The sequence below is a fragment of the Salvelinus alpinus genome, chromosome 27 (genome assembly GCF_045679555.1).
Source record: "Salvelinus alpinus chromosome 27, SLU_Salpinus.1, whole genome shotgun sequence".
Classification (NCBI taxonomy): domain Eukaryota; kingdom Metazoa; phylum Chordata; class Actinopteri; order Salmoniformes; family Salmonidae; genus Salvelinus; species Salvelinus alpinus.
In genome coordinates, this window is record NC_092112.1 from 48,368,799 (window position 1) to 48,384,157 (window position 15,359).

The window sequence follows — 15,359 nt, forward strand, 5'->3', positions numbered from 1 at the left end:
TTTTGCTTTTAGAACTGTGCTTATTTGTATCTTTTTGTTCTTGTAAAACTATTGTAGTAGACTCAGGCCAGTGGAGACCAACTTTGTGATGGTTCTCAATGGAGATTATTTTAGACGAGATCACACCATGTTCATTGTATTTACGAAAACTGCACCCAAACAGTGTACAGTACCATTGCCACCTACTGGCCTTTCTTGGTATTGCTGGTTTTAAGTACAAATACCTGCATACATAATGGACTGATAAGGAACACTGCTATAACTATTATTAGTAGTAGTAGTATTATAATGATTTAAACATTTGAACAAGTTGGGACAACCCTTCAGTTAACTACTGTACCTATCAATTATCCAGTAGTAGTGATTATGGTTCCTCAATATACATTTAACATATTACAACGTAGGCTATGTGTTACAGCACTACTTTTGGTGTCCCCCTCAGGAATTGCTCTTGAGAAAATGTCATGTAATTGTCCCCTCCAAAGTTGATATCAGATTTTCGCCCCTGTGCACAGCCAACCAGTGGGGGAACCTGTCGAACATGAGCAAGACACCAAAAAAAAAAACAAGTATCTTTGAATGCTGGGAAATGTATTTCATCATATAGCAGTTGAATAAAAAGTGATACATACACTGCTCAAAAAAATAAAGGGAACACTTAAACAACACAATGTAACTCCAAGTCAATCACACTTCTGTGAAATCAAACTGTCCACTTAGGAAGCAACACTGATTGACAATAAATTTCACATGCTGTTGTGCAAATGGAATAGACAAAATGTGGAAATTATAGGCAATTAGTAAGACACCCCCAAAAAAGGAATGATTCTGCAGGTGGTGACCACAGACCACTTCTCAGTTCCTATGCTTCCTGGCTGATGTTTTGGTCACTTTTGAATGCTGCCGGTGCTTTCACTCTAGTGGTAGCATGAGACGGAGTCTACAACCCACACAAGTGGCTCAGGTAGTGCAGTTCATCCAGGATGGCACATCAATGCGAGCTGTGGCAAGAAGGTATGCTGTGTCTGTCAGCGTAGTGTCCAGAGCATGGAGGTGCTACCAGGAGACAGGCCAGTACATCAGGAGATGTGGAGGAGGCCGTAGGAGGGCAACAACCCAGCAGCAGGACCGCTACCTCCGCCTTTGTGCAAGGAGGTGCACTGCCAGAGCCCTGCAAAACGACCTTCAGCAGGCCACAAATGTGCATGTGTCTGCTCAAACGGTCTGATGGAAGATCAACAAAGATAAGGACCCAATTTGGGATGCTATTTCATATATCTGTCGAACTGTGCTATCGCTACCGTTTGCCTTGAATCAATGCTGTTGTGTGATAGCTATTGTAGTAAGCTAATATAACGATATATTGTGTTTTCGCTGTAAAACACTTAAAAAATCGGAAATATTGGCTGTATTCACAAGATCTTTGTCTTTCATTTGCTATCCACCATATATTTCTCTGAAATGTTTTATGATGAGTAATTAGGTAGTTGACGTTGGTGTCTGTATTTACTCTGGCTACTCCCGTGCTATTTTGACTGTAGCTATGATGGTAGCAGTAATGTAAAACTGATTTATAGCTCAAATATGCACATTTTTTGAACAAAACATAGATTTATTGTGTAACATGTTATAGGACTGTCCTCTGAGGGAGTTGTTTCTAGGTTAGTTAGGTTGGTTCTAGGTTAGTTAGGTTGGCTTTGTGCATGCTACCTGCATGCTACCGGTGCTGTGAAAAATGTCTGTCTGTCTTTTGTATTTGGTGGTGAGCTAACATAAATATACGTGGTGTTTTTGCTGTAAAACATTGTAAAAATCGGAAATATTGGCTATATTCACAAGATCTTTGTCTTTCATTTGCTATCCACCATATATTTTTCTGAAATGTTTTATGATGTGTAATTAGGTAGTTGACGTTGGTGTCTGTATTTACTCTGGCTACTCCCGTGCTATTTCTGACTGTAGCTATGATGGTAGCAGTAATGTTAAACTGATTTATAGCTCAAATATGCACATTTTTTGAACAAAACATAGATTTATTGTGTAACATGTTATAGGACTGTCATCTGAGGGAGTTGTTTCTAGGTTAGTTAGGTTGGTTCTAGGTTAGTTAGGTTGGCTTTGTGCATGCTACCTGTGCTGTGAAAAATGTCTGTGCTTTTTTCAATTTGTTGGTGAGCTAACATAAATATATATTGTGTTTTCCCTGTAAAACATTTAAAAAATCGGACATGTTGGCTGGATTCACAAGATGTGTATCTTTCATTAGCTGTATTGGACTTGTTAATGTGTGAAAGTTAAATATTTCAAAAAAAAAAAAAATTGAATTTCGCGCTCTGCCTTTTCAGTGGAATGTGGGAGGAGTTCCGCTAGCGGAACGGGGGGGCGAATCGAATTGAATTGAATGAATCTGCTAACTTCTGACATTTTTTACCGAAGCCAGAAAAACAGGCGAAGGGTTACAAAAATAGCTCTAGTTACAGATTGGTAGACCCGATTTGAAATCCGACTTGTTGCTTGAAAAGCAGAAGAGTAGGGGTAGATTTTATATAGAAAACATTGTTTTCTGTAAAATGTTGGGAAAGGGGTCAAAACGGCAGTTGTTTGTGAAAGTTTAAAAAACACATGGTAGTGCATTTAGTAAAACTGCTGTAACGTAAGTTCCATACTGAATAAACCTTCTCCGCATTTGACAAGCAGAGAAGTAGAGGGAAGTTTTAATCCAATATATTTTTGTCAAACTCTTTGGTTTAGTGGTCAAAATGATAGTTGTTTTGAATTGAATGAATCTGCTAACTTCTGACATTTTTTACCGAAGCCAGAAAAACAGGCGAAGGGTTACAAAAATAGCTCTAGTTACAGATTGGTAGCCCCGATTTGAAATCCGACTTGTTGCTTGAAAAGCAGAAGAGTAGGGGTAGATTTTATATAGAAAATATTGTTTTCTGTAAAATGTTGGGAAAGGGGTCAAAACGGCAGTTGTTTGTGAAAGTTGTTTTGAATTGAATGAATCTGCTAACTTCTGACATTTTTTACCGAAGCCAGAAAAACAGGCGAAGGGTTACAAAAATAGCTCTAGTTACAGATTGGTAGACCCGATTTGAAATCCGACTTGTTGCTTGAAAAGCAGAAGAGTAGGGGTAGATTTTATATAGAAAACATTGTTTTCTGTAAAATGTTGGGAAAGGGGTCAAAACGGCAGTTGTTTGTGAAAGTTTAAAAAACACATGGTAGTGCATTTGGTAAAACTGCTGTAACGTAAGTTCCATACTGAATAAACCTTCTCCGCATTTGACAAGCAGAGAAGTAGAGGGAAGTTTTAATCCAATATACTTTTGTCAAACTCTTTGGTTTAGTGGTCAAAATGATAGTTGTTTTGAATTGAATGAATCTGCTAACTTCTGACATTTTTTACCGAAGCCAGAAAAGCAGGTGAAGGGTTACAAAAATAGCTCTAGTTACAGATTGGTAGACCCGATTTGAAATCCGACTTGTTGCTTGAAAAGCAGAAGAGTAGGGGTAGATTTTATATAGAAAACATTGTTTTCTGTAAAATGTTGGGAAAGGGGTCAAAACGGCAGTTGTTTGTGAAAGTTTAAAAAACACATGGTAGTGCATTTAGTAAAACTGCTGTAACGTAAGTTCCATACTGAATAAACCTTCTCCGCATTTGACAAGCAGAGAAGTAGAGGGAAGTTTTAATCCAATATATTTTTGTCAAACTCTTTGGTTTAGTGGTCAAAATGATAGTTGTTTTGAATTTAATGAATCTGCTAACTTCTGACATTTTTTTACCGAAGCCAGAAAAACAGACGAAGGGTTACAAAAATAGCTCTAGTTACAGATTGGTATACCCGATTTGAAATCCGACTTGTTGCTTGAAAAGCAGAAGAGTAGGGGTAGATTTTATATAGAAAACATTGTTTTCTGTAAAATGTTGGGAAAGGGGTCAAAACGGCAGTTGTTTGTGAAAGTTTAAAAAACACATGGTAGTGCATTTAGTAAAACTGCTGTAACGTAAGTTCCATACTGAATAAACCTTCTCCGCATTTGACAAGCAGAGAAGTAGAGGGAAGTTTTAATCGAATATATTTTTGTCAAACTCTTTGGTTTAGTGGTCAAAATGATAGTTGTTTTGAATTGAATGAATCTGCTAACTTCTGACATTTTTTACCGAAGCCAGAAAAACAGGCGAAGGGTTACAAAAATAGCTCTAGTTACAGATTGGTAGACCCGATTTGAAATCCGACTTGTTGCTTGAAAAGCAGAAGAGTAGGGGTAGATTTTATATAGAAAATATTGTTTTCTGTAAAATGTTGGGAAAGGGGTCAAAACGGCAGTTGTTTGTGAAAGTTGTTTTGAATTGAATGAATCTGCTAACTTCTGACATTTTTTACCGAAGCCAGAAAAACAGGCGAAGGGTTACAAAAATAGCTCTAGTTACAGATTGGTAGACCCGATTTGAAATCCGACTTGTTGCTTGAAAAGCAGAAGAGTAGGGGTAGATTTTATATAGAAAACATTGTTTTCTGTAAAATGTTGGGAAAGGGGTCAAAACGGCAGTTGTTTGTGAAAGTTTAAAAAACACATGGTAGTGCATTTGGTAAAACTGCTGTAACGTAAGTTCCATACTGAATAAACCTTCTCCGCATTTGACAAGCAGAGAAGTAGAGGGAAGTTTTAATCCAATATGTTTTTGTCAAACTCTTTAGTTTAGTGGTCAAAATGATAGTTGTTTTGAATTGAATGAATCTGCTAACTTCTGACATTTTTTACCGAAGCCAGAAAAACAGGCGAAGGGTTACAAAAATAGCTCTAGTTACAGATTGGTAGACCCGATTTGAAATCCGACTTGTTGCTTGAAAAGCAGAAGAGTAGCGGTAGATTTTATATAGAAAACATTGTTTTCTGTAAAATGTTGGGAAAGGGGTCAAAACGGCAGTTGTTTGTGAAAGTTGTTTTGAATTGAATGAATCTGCTAACTTCTGACATATTTTACCGAAGCCAGAAAAACAGGCGAAGGGTTACAAAAATAGCTCTAGTTACAGATTGGTAGACCCGATTTGAAATCCGACTTGTTGCTTGAAAAGCAGAAGAGTAGGGGTAGATTTTATATAGAAAACATTGTTTTCTGTAAAATGTTGGGAAAGGGGTCAAAACGGCAGTTGTTTGTGAAAGTTTAAAAAACACATGGTAGTGCATTTGGTAAAACTGCTGTAACGTAAGTTCCATACTGAATAAACCTTCTCCGCATTTGACAAGCAGAGAAGTAGAGGGAAGTTTTAATCCAATATACTTTTGTCAAACTCTTTGGTTTAGTGGTCAAAATGATAGTTGTTTTGAATTGAATGAATCTGCTAACTTCTGACATTTTTTACCGAAGCCAGAAAAGCAGGTGAAGGGTTACAAAAATAGCTCTAGTTACAGATTGGTAGACCCGATTTGAAATCCGACTTGTTGCTTGAAAAGCAGAAGAGTAGGGGTAGATTTTATATAGAAAACATTGTTTTCTGTAAAATGTTGGGAAAGGGGTCAAAACGGCAGTTGTTTGTGAAAGTTTAAAAAACACATGGTAGTGCATTTAGTAAAACTGCTGTAACGTAAGTTCCATACTGAATAAACCTTCTCCGCATTTGACAAGCAGAGAAGTAGAGGGAAGTTTTAATCCAATATATTTTTGTCAAACTCTTTGGTTTAGTGGTCAAAATGATAGTTGTTTTGAATTTAATGAATCTGCTAACTTCTGACATTTTTTTACCGAAGCCAGAAAAACAGACGAAGGGTTACAAAAATAGCTCTAGTTACAGATTGGTATACCCGATTTGAAATCCGACTTGTTGCTTGAAAAGCAGAAGAGTAGGGGTAGATTTTATATAGAAAACATTGTTTTCTGTAAAATGTTGGGAAAGGGGTCAAAACGGCAGTTGTTTGTGAAAGTTTAAAAAACACATGGTAGTGCATTTAGTAAAACTGCTGTAACGTAAGTTCCATACTGAATAAACCTTCTCCGCATTTGACAAGCAGAGAAGTAGAGGGAAGTTTTAATCGAATATATTTTTGTCAAACTCTTTGGTTTAGTGGTCAAAATGATAGTTGTTTTGAATTGAATGAATCTGCTAACTTCTGACATTTTTTACCGAAGCCAGAAAAACAGGCGAAGGGTTACAAAAATAGCTCTAGTTACAGATTGGTAGACCCGATTTGAAATCCGACTTGTTGCTTGAAAAGCAGAAGAGTAGGGGTAGATTTTATATAGAAAACATTGTTTTCTGTAAAATGTTGGGAAAGGGGTCAAAACGGCAGTTGTTTGTGAAAGTTTAAAAAACACATGGTAGTGCATTTGGTAAAACTGCTGTAACGTAAGTTCCATACTGAATAAACCTTCTCCGCATTTGACAAGCAGAGAAGTAGAGGAAGTTTTAATCCAATATATTTTTGTCAAACTCTTTGGTTTAGTGGTCAAAATGATAGTTGTTTTGAATTTAATGAATCTGCTAACTCCTGACATTTTTTACCGAAGCCAGAAAAACAGGCGAAGGGTTACAAAAATAGCTCTAGTTACAGATTGGTAGCCCCGATTTGAAATCCGACTTGTTGCTTGAAAAGCAGAAGAGTAGGGGTAGATTTTATATAGAAAACATTGTTTTCTGTAAAATGTTGGGAAAGGGGTCAAAACGGCAGTTGTTTGTGAAAGTTTAAAAAACACATGGTAGTGCATTTAGTAAAACTGCTGTAACGTAAGTTCCATACTGAATAAACCTTCTCCGCATTTGACAAGCAGAGAAGTAGAGGGAAGTTTTAATCCAATATATTTTTGTCAAACTCTTTGGTTTAGTGGTCAAAATGATAGTTGTTTTGAATTGAATGAATCTGCTAACTTCTGACATTTTTTACCGAAGCCAGAAAAACAGGCGAAGGGTTACAAAAATAGCTCTAGTTACAGATTGGTAGCCCCGATTTGAAATCCGACTTGTTGCTTGAAAAGCAGAAGAGTAGGGGTAGATTTTATATAGAAAATATTGTTTTCTGTAAAATGTTGGGAAAGGGGTCAAAACGGCAGTTGTTTGTGAAAGTTGTTTTGAATTGAATGAATCTGCTAACTTCTGACATTTTTTACCGAAGCCAGAAAAACAGGCGAAGGGTTACAAAAATAGCTCTAGTTACAGATTGGTAGACCCGATTTGAAATCCGACTTGTTGCTTGAAAAGCAGAAGAGTAGGGGTAGATTTTATATAGAAAACATTGTTTTCTGTAAAATGTTGGGAAAGGGGTCAAAACGGCAGTTGTTTGTGAAAGTTTAAAAAACACATGGTAGTGCATTTGGTAAAACTGCTGTAACGTAAGTTCCATACTGAATAAACCTTCTCCGCATTTGACAAGCAGAGAAGTAGAGGGAAGTTTTAATCCAATATACTTTTGTCAAACTCTTTGGTTTAGTGGTCAAAATGATAGTTGTTTTGAATTGAATGAATCTGCTAACTTCTGACATTTTTTACCGAAGCCAGAAAAGCAGGTGAAGGGTTACAAAAATAGCTCTAGTTACAGATTGGTAGACCCGATTTGAAATCCGACTTGTTGCTTGAAAAGCAGAAGAGTAGGGGTAGATTTTATATAGAAAACATTGTTTTCTGTAAAATGTTGGGAAAGGGGTCAAAACGGCAGTTGTTTGTGAAAGTTTAAAAAACACATGGTAGTGCATTTAGTAAAACTGCTGTAACGTAAGTTCCATACTGAATAAACCTTCTCCGCATTTGACAAGCAGAGAAGTAGAGGGAAGTTTTAATCCAATATATTTTTGTCAAACTCTTTGGTTTAGTGGTCAAAATGATAGTTGTTTTGAATTTAATGAATCTGCTAACTTCTGACATTTTTTTACCGAAGCCAGAAAAACAGACGAAGGGTTACAAAAATAGCTCTAGTTACAGATTGGTATACCCGATTTGAAATCCGACTTGTTGCTTGAAAAGCAGAAGAGTAGGGGTAGATTTTATATAGAAAACATTGTTTTCTGTAAAATGTTGGGAAAGGGGTCAAAACGGCAGTTGTTTGTGAAAGTTTAAAAAACACATGGTAGTGCATTTAGTAAAACTGCTGTAACGTAAGTTCCATACTGAATAAACCTTCTCCGCATTTGACAAGCAGAGAAGTAGAGGGAAGTTTTAATCGAATATATTTTTGTCAAACTCTTTGGTTTAGTGGTCAAAATGATAGTTGTTTTGAATTGAATGAATCTGCTAACTTCTGACATTTTTTACCGAAGCCAGAAAAACAGGCGAAGGGTTACAAAAATAGCTCTAGTTACAGATTGGTAGACCCGATTTGAAATCCGACTTGTTGCTTGAAAAGCAGAAGAGTAGGGGTAGATTTTATATAGAAAATATTGTTTTCTGTAAAATGTTGGGAAAGGGGTCAAAACGGCAGTTGTTTGTGAAAGTTGTTTTGAATTGAATGAATCTGCTAACTTCTGACATTTTTTACCGAAGCCAGAAAAACAGGCGAAGGGTTACAAAAATAGCTCTAGTTACAGATTGGTAGACCCGATTTGAAATCCGACTTGTTGCTTGAAAAGCAGAAGAGTAGGGGTAGATTTTATATAGAAAACATTGTTTTCTGTAAAATGTTGGGAAAGGGGTCAAAACGGCAGTTGTTTGTGAAAGTTTAAAAAACACATGGTAGTGCATTTGGTAAAACTGCTGTAACGTAAGTTCCATACTGAATAAACCTTCTCCGCATTTGACAAGCAGAGAAGTAGAGGGAAGTTTTAATCCAATATGTTTTTGTCAAACTCTTTAGTTTAGTGGTCAAAATGATAGTTGTTTTGAATTGAATGAATCTGCTAACTTCTGACATTTTTTACCGAAGCCAGAAAAACAGGCGAAGGGTTACAAAAATAGCTCTAGTTACAGATTGGTAGACCCGATTTGAAATCCGACTTGTTGCTTGAAAAGCAGAAGAGTAGCGGTAGATTTTATATAGAAAACATTGTTTTCTGTAAAATGTTGGGAAAGGGGTCAAAACGGCAGTTGTTTGTGAAAGTTGTTTTGAATTGAATGAATCTGCTAACTTCTGACATATTTTACCGAAGCCAGAAAAACAGGCGAAGGGTTACAAAAATAGCTCTAGTTACAGATTGGTAGACCCGATTTGAAATCCGACTTGTTGCTTGAAAAGCAGAAGAGTAGGGGTAGATTTTATATAGAAAACATTGTTTTCTGTAAAATGTTGGGAAAGGGGTCAAAACGGCAGTTGTTTGTGAAAGTTTAAAAAACACATGGTAGTGCATTTGGTAAAACTGCTGTAACGTAAGTTCCATACTGAATAAACCTTCTCCGCATTTGACAAGCAGAGAAGTAGAGGGAAGTTTTAATCCAATATACTTTTGTCAAACTCTTTGGTTTAGTGGTCAAAATGATAGTTGTTTTGAATTGAATGAATCTGCTAACTTCTGACATTTTTTACCGAAGCCAGAAAAGCAGGTGAAGGGTTACAAAAATAGCTCTAGTTACAGATTGGTAGACCCGATTTGAAATCCGACTTGTTGCTTGAAAAGCAGAAGAGTAGGGGTAGATTTTATATAGAAAACATTGTTTTCTGTAAAATGTTGGGAAAGGGGTCAAAACGGCAGTTGTTTGTGAAAGTTTAAAAAACACATGGTAGTGCATTTAGTAAAACTGCTGTAACGTAAGTTCCATACTGAATAAACCTTCTCCGCATTTGACAAGCAGAGAAGTAGAGGGAAGTTTTAATCCAATATATTTTTGTCAAACTCTTTGGTTTAGTGGTCAAAATGATAGTTGTTTTGAATTTAATGAATCTGCTAACTTCTGACATTTTTTTACCGAAGCCAGAAAAACAGACGAAGGGTTACAAAAATAGCTCTAGTTACAGATTGGTATACCCGATTTGAAATCCGACTTGTTGCTTGAAAAGCAGAAGAGTAGGGGTAGATTTTATATAGAAAACATTGTTTTCTGTAAAATGTTGGGAAAGGGGTCAAAACGGCAGTTGTTTGTGAAAGTTTAAAAAACACATGGTAGTGCATTTAGTAAAACTGCTGTAACGTAAGTTCCATACTGAATAAACCTTCTCCGCATTTGACAAGCAGAGAAGTAGAGGGAAGTTTTAATCGAATATATTTTTGTCAAACTCTTTGGTTTAGTGGTCAAAATGATAGTTGTTTTGAATTGAATGAATCTGCTAACTTCTGACATTTTTTACCGAAGCCAGAAAAACAGGCGAAGGGTTACAAAAATAGCTCTAGTTACAGATTGGTAGACCCGATTTGAAATCCGACTTGTTGCTTGAAAAGCAGAAGAGTAGGGGTAGATTTTATATAGAAAACATTGTTTTCTGTAAAATGTTGGGAAAGGGGTCAAAACGGCAGTTGTTTGTGAAAGTTTAAAAAACACATGGTAGTGCATTTGGTAAAACTGCTGTAACGTAAGTTCCATACTGAATAAACCTTCTCCGCATTTGACAAGCAGAGAAGTAGAGGGAAGTTTTAATCCAATATGTTTTTGTCAAACTCTTTAGTTTAGTGGTCAAAATGATAGTTGTTTTGAATTGAATGAATCTGCTAACTCCTGACATTTTTTACCGAAGCCAGAAAAACAGGCGAAGGGTTACAAAAATAGCTCTAGTTACAGATTGGTAGCCCCGATTTGAAATCCGACTTGTTGCTTGAAAAGCAGAAGAGTAGGGGTAGATTTTATATAGAAAACATTGTTTTCTGTAAAATGTTGGGAAAGGGGTCAAAACGGCAGTTGTTTGTGAAAGTTGTTTTGAATTGAATGAATCTGCTAACTTCTGACATTTTTTACCGAAGCCAGAAAAACAGGCGAAGGGTTACAAAAATAGCTCTAGTTACAGATTGGTAGACCCGATTTGAAATCCGACTTGTTGCTTGAAAAGCAGAAGAGTAGGGGTAGATTTTATATAGAAAACATTGTTTTCTGTAAAATGTTGGGAAAGGGGTCAAAACGGCAGTTGTTTGTGAAAGTTTAAAAAACACATGGTAGTGCATTTAGTAAAACTGCTGTAACGTAAGTTCCATACTGAATAAACCTTCTCCGCATTTGACAAGCAGAGAAGTAGAGGGAAGTTTTAATCGAATATATTTTTGTCAAACTCTTTGGTTTAGTGGTCAAAATGATAGTTGTTTTGAATTGAATGAATCTGCTAACTTCTGACATTTTTTACCGAAGCCAGAAAAACAGGCGAAGGGTTACAAAAATAGCTCTAGTTACAGATTGGTAGACCCGATTTGAAATCCGACTTGTTGCTTGAAAAGCAGAAGAGTAGGGGTAGATTTTATATAGAAAATATTGTTTTCTGTAAAATGTTGGGAAAGGGGTCAAAACGGCAGTTGTTTGTGAAAGTTGTTTTGAATTGAATGAATCTGCTAACTTCTGACATTTTTTACCGAAGCCAGAAAAACAGGCGAAGGGTTACAAAAATAGCTCTAGTTACAGATTGGTAGACCCGATTTGAAATCCGACTTGTTGCTTGAAAAGCAGAAGAGTAGGGGTAGATTTTATATAGAAAATATTGTTTTCTGTAAAATGTTGGGAAAGGGGTCAAAACGGCAGTTGTTTGTGAAAGTTGTTTTGAATTGAATGAATCTGCTAACTTCTGACATTTTTTACCGAAGCCAGAAAAACAGGCGAAGGGTTACAAAAATAGCTCTAGTTACAGATTGGTAGACCCGATTTGAAATCCGACTTGTTGCTTGAAAAGCAGAAGAGTAGGGGTAGATTTTATATAGAAAACATTGTTTTCTGTAAAATGTTGGGAAAGGGGTCAAAACGGCAGTTGTTTGTGAAAGTTTAAAAAACACATGGTAGTGCATTTAGTAAAACTGCTGTAACGTAAGTTCCATACTGAATAAACCTTCTCCGCATTTGACAAGCAGAGAAGTAGAGGGAAGTTTTAATCCAATATTTTTTTGTCAAACTCTTTGGTTTAGTGGTCAAAATGATAGTTGTTTTGAATTTAATGAATCTGCTAACTTCTGACATTTTTTTACCGAAGCCAGAAAAACAGACGAAGGGTTACAAAAATAGCTCTAGTTACAGATTGGTATACCCGATTTGAAATCCGACTTGTTGCTTGAAAAGCAGAAGAGTAGGGGTAGATTTTATATAGAAAACATTGTTTTCTGTAAAATGTTGGGAAAGGGGTCAAAACGGCAGTTGTTTGTGAAAGTTTAAAAAACACATGGTAGTGCATTTAGTAAAACTGCTGTAACGTAAGTTCCATACTGAATAAACCTTCTCCGCATTTGACAAGCAGAGAAGTAGAGGGAAGTTTTAATCGAATATATTTTTGTCAAACTCTTTGGTTTAGTGGTCAAAATGATAGTTGTTTTGAATTGAATGAATCTGCTAACTTCTGACATTTTTTACCGAAGCCAGAAAAACAGGCGAAGGGTTACAAAAATAGCTCTAGTTACAGATTGGTAGACCCGATTTGAAATCCGACTTGTTGCTTGAAAAGCAGAAGAGTAGGGGTAGATTTTATATAGAAAACATTGTTTTCTGTAAAATGTTGGGAAAGGGGTCAAAACGGCAGTTGTTTGTGAAAGTTTAAAAAACACATGGTAGTGCATTTAGTAAAACTGCTGTAACGTAAGTTCCATACTGAATAAACCTTCTCCGCATTTGACAAGCAGAGAAGTAGAGGGAAGTTTTAATCGAATATATTTTTGTCAAACTCTTTGGTTTAGTGGTCAAAATGATAGTTGTTTTGAATTGAATGAATCTGCTAACTTCTGACATTTTTTACCGAAGCCAGAAAAACAGGCGAAGGGTTACAAAAATAGCTCTAGTTACAGATTGGTAGACCCGATTTGAAATCCGACTTGTTGCTTGAAAAGCAGAAGAGTAGGGGTAGATTTTATATAGAAAACATTGTTTTCTGTAAAATGTTGGGAAAGGGGTCAAAACGGCAGTTGTTTGTGAAAGTTTAAAAAACACATGGTAGTGCATTTAGTAAAACTGCTGTAACGTAAGTTCCATACTGAATAAACCTTCTCCGCATTTGACAAGCAGAGAAGTAGAGGGAAGTTTTAATCGAATATATTTTTGTCAAACTCTTTGGTTTAGTGGTCAAAATGATAGTTGTTTTGAATTGAATGAATCTGCTAACTTCTGACATTTTTTACCGAAGCCAGAAAAACAGGCGAAGGGTTACAAAAATAGCTCTAGTTACAGATTGGTAGACCCGATTTGAAATCCGACTTGTTGCTTGAAAAGCAGAAGAGTAGGGGTAGATTTTATATAGAAAACATTGTTTTCTGTAAAATGTTGGGAAAGGGGTCAAAACGGCAGTTGTTTGTGAAAGTTTAAAAAACACATGGTAGTGCATTTAGTAAAACTGCTGTAACGTAAGTTCCATACTGAATAAACCTTCTCCGCATTTGACAAGCAGAGAAGTAGAGGGAAGTTTTAATCCAATATATTTTTGTCAAACTCTTTGGTTTAGTGGTCAAAATGATAGTTGTTTTGAATTTAATGAATCTGCTAACTTCTGACATTTTTTTACCGAAGCCAGAAAAACAGACGAAGGGTTACAAAAATAGCTCTAGTTACAGATTGGTAGCCCCGATTTGAAATCCGACTTGTTGCTTGAAAAGCAGAAGAGTAGGGGTAGATTTTATATAGAAAACATTGTTTTCTGTAAAATGTTGGGAAAGGGGTCAAAACGGCAGTTGTTTGTGAAAGTTTAAAAAACACATGGTAGTGCATTTAGTAAAACTGCTGTAACGTAAGTTCCATACTGAATAAACCTTCTCCGCATTTGACAAGCAGAGAAGTAGAGGGAAGTTTTAATCCAATATATTTTTGTCAAACTCTTTGGTTTAGTGGTCAAAATGATAGTTGTTTTGAATTTAATGAATCTGCTAACTTCTGACATTTTTTACCGAAGCCAGAAAAACAGACGAAGGGTTACAAAAATAGCTCTAGTTACAGATTGGTAGCCCCGATTTGAAATCCGACTTGTTGCTTGAAAAGCAGAAGAGTAGGGGTAGATTTTATATAGAAAACATTGTTTTCTGTAAAATGTTGGGAAAGGGGTCAAAACGGCAGTTGTTTGTGAAAGTTTAAAAAACACATGGTAGTGCATTTAGTAAAACTGCTGTAACGTAAGTTCCATACTGAATAAACCTTCTCCGCATTTGACAAGCAGAGAAGTAGAGGGAAGTTTTAATCGAATATATTTTTGTCAAACTCTTTGGTTTAGTGGTCAAAATGATAGTTGTTTTGAATTGAATGAATCTGCTAACTTCTGACATTTTTTACCGAAGCCAGAAAAACAGGCGAAGGGTTACAAAAATAGCTCTAGTTACAGATTGGTAGACCCGATTTGAAATCCGACTTGTTGCTTGAAAAGCAGAAGAGTAGGGGTAGATTTTATATAGAAAATATTGTTTTCTGTAAAATGTTGGGAAAGGGGTCAAAACGGCAGTTGTTTGTGAAAGTTTAAAAAACACATGGTAGTGCATTTAGTAAAACTGCTGTAACGTAAGTTCCATACTGAATAAACCTTCTCCGCATTTGACAAGCAGAGAAGTAGAGGGAAGTTTTAATCGAATATATTTTTGTCAAACTCTTTGGTTTAGTGGTCAAAATGATAGTTGTTTTGAATTGAATGAATCTGCTAACTTCTGACATTTTTTACCGAAGCCAGAAAAACAGGCGAAGGGTTACAAAAATAGCTCTAGTTACAGATTGGTAGACCCGATTTGAAATCCGACTTGTTGCTTGAAAAGCAGAAGAGTAGGGGTAGATTTTATATAGAAAACATTGTTTTCTGTAAAATGTTGGGAAAGGGGTCAAAACGGCAGTTGTTTGTGAAAGTTTAAAAAACACATGGTAGTGCATTTAGTAAAACTGCTGTAACGTAAGTTCCATACTGAATAAACCTTCTCCGCATTTGACAAGCAGAGAAGTAGAGGGAAGTTTTAATCCAATATTTTTTTGTCAAACTCTTTGGTTTAGTGGTCAAAATGATAGTTGTTTTGAATTTAATGAATCTGCTAACTTCTGACATTTTTTTACCGAAGCCAGAAAAACAGACGAAGGGTTACAAAAATAGCTCTAGTTACAGATTGGTATACCCGATTTGAAATCCGACTTGTTGCTTGAAAAGCAGAAGAGTAGGGGTAGATTTTATATAGAAAACATTGTTTTCTGTAAAATGTTGGGAAAGGGGTCAAAACGGCAGTTGTTTGTGAAAGTTTAAAAAACACATGGTAGTGCATTTAGTAAAACTGCTGTAACGTAAGTTCCATACTGAATAAACCTTCTCCGCATTTGACAAGCAGAGAAGTAGAGGGAAGTTTTAATCGAATATATTTTTGT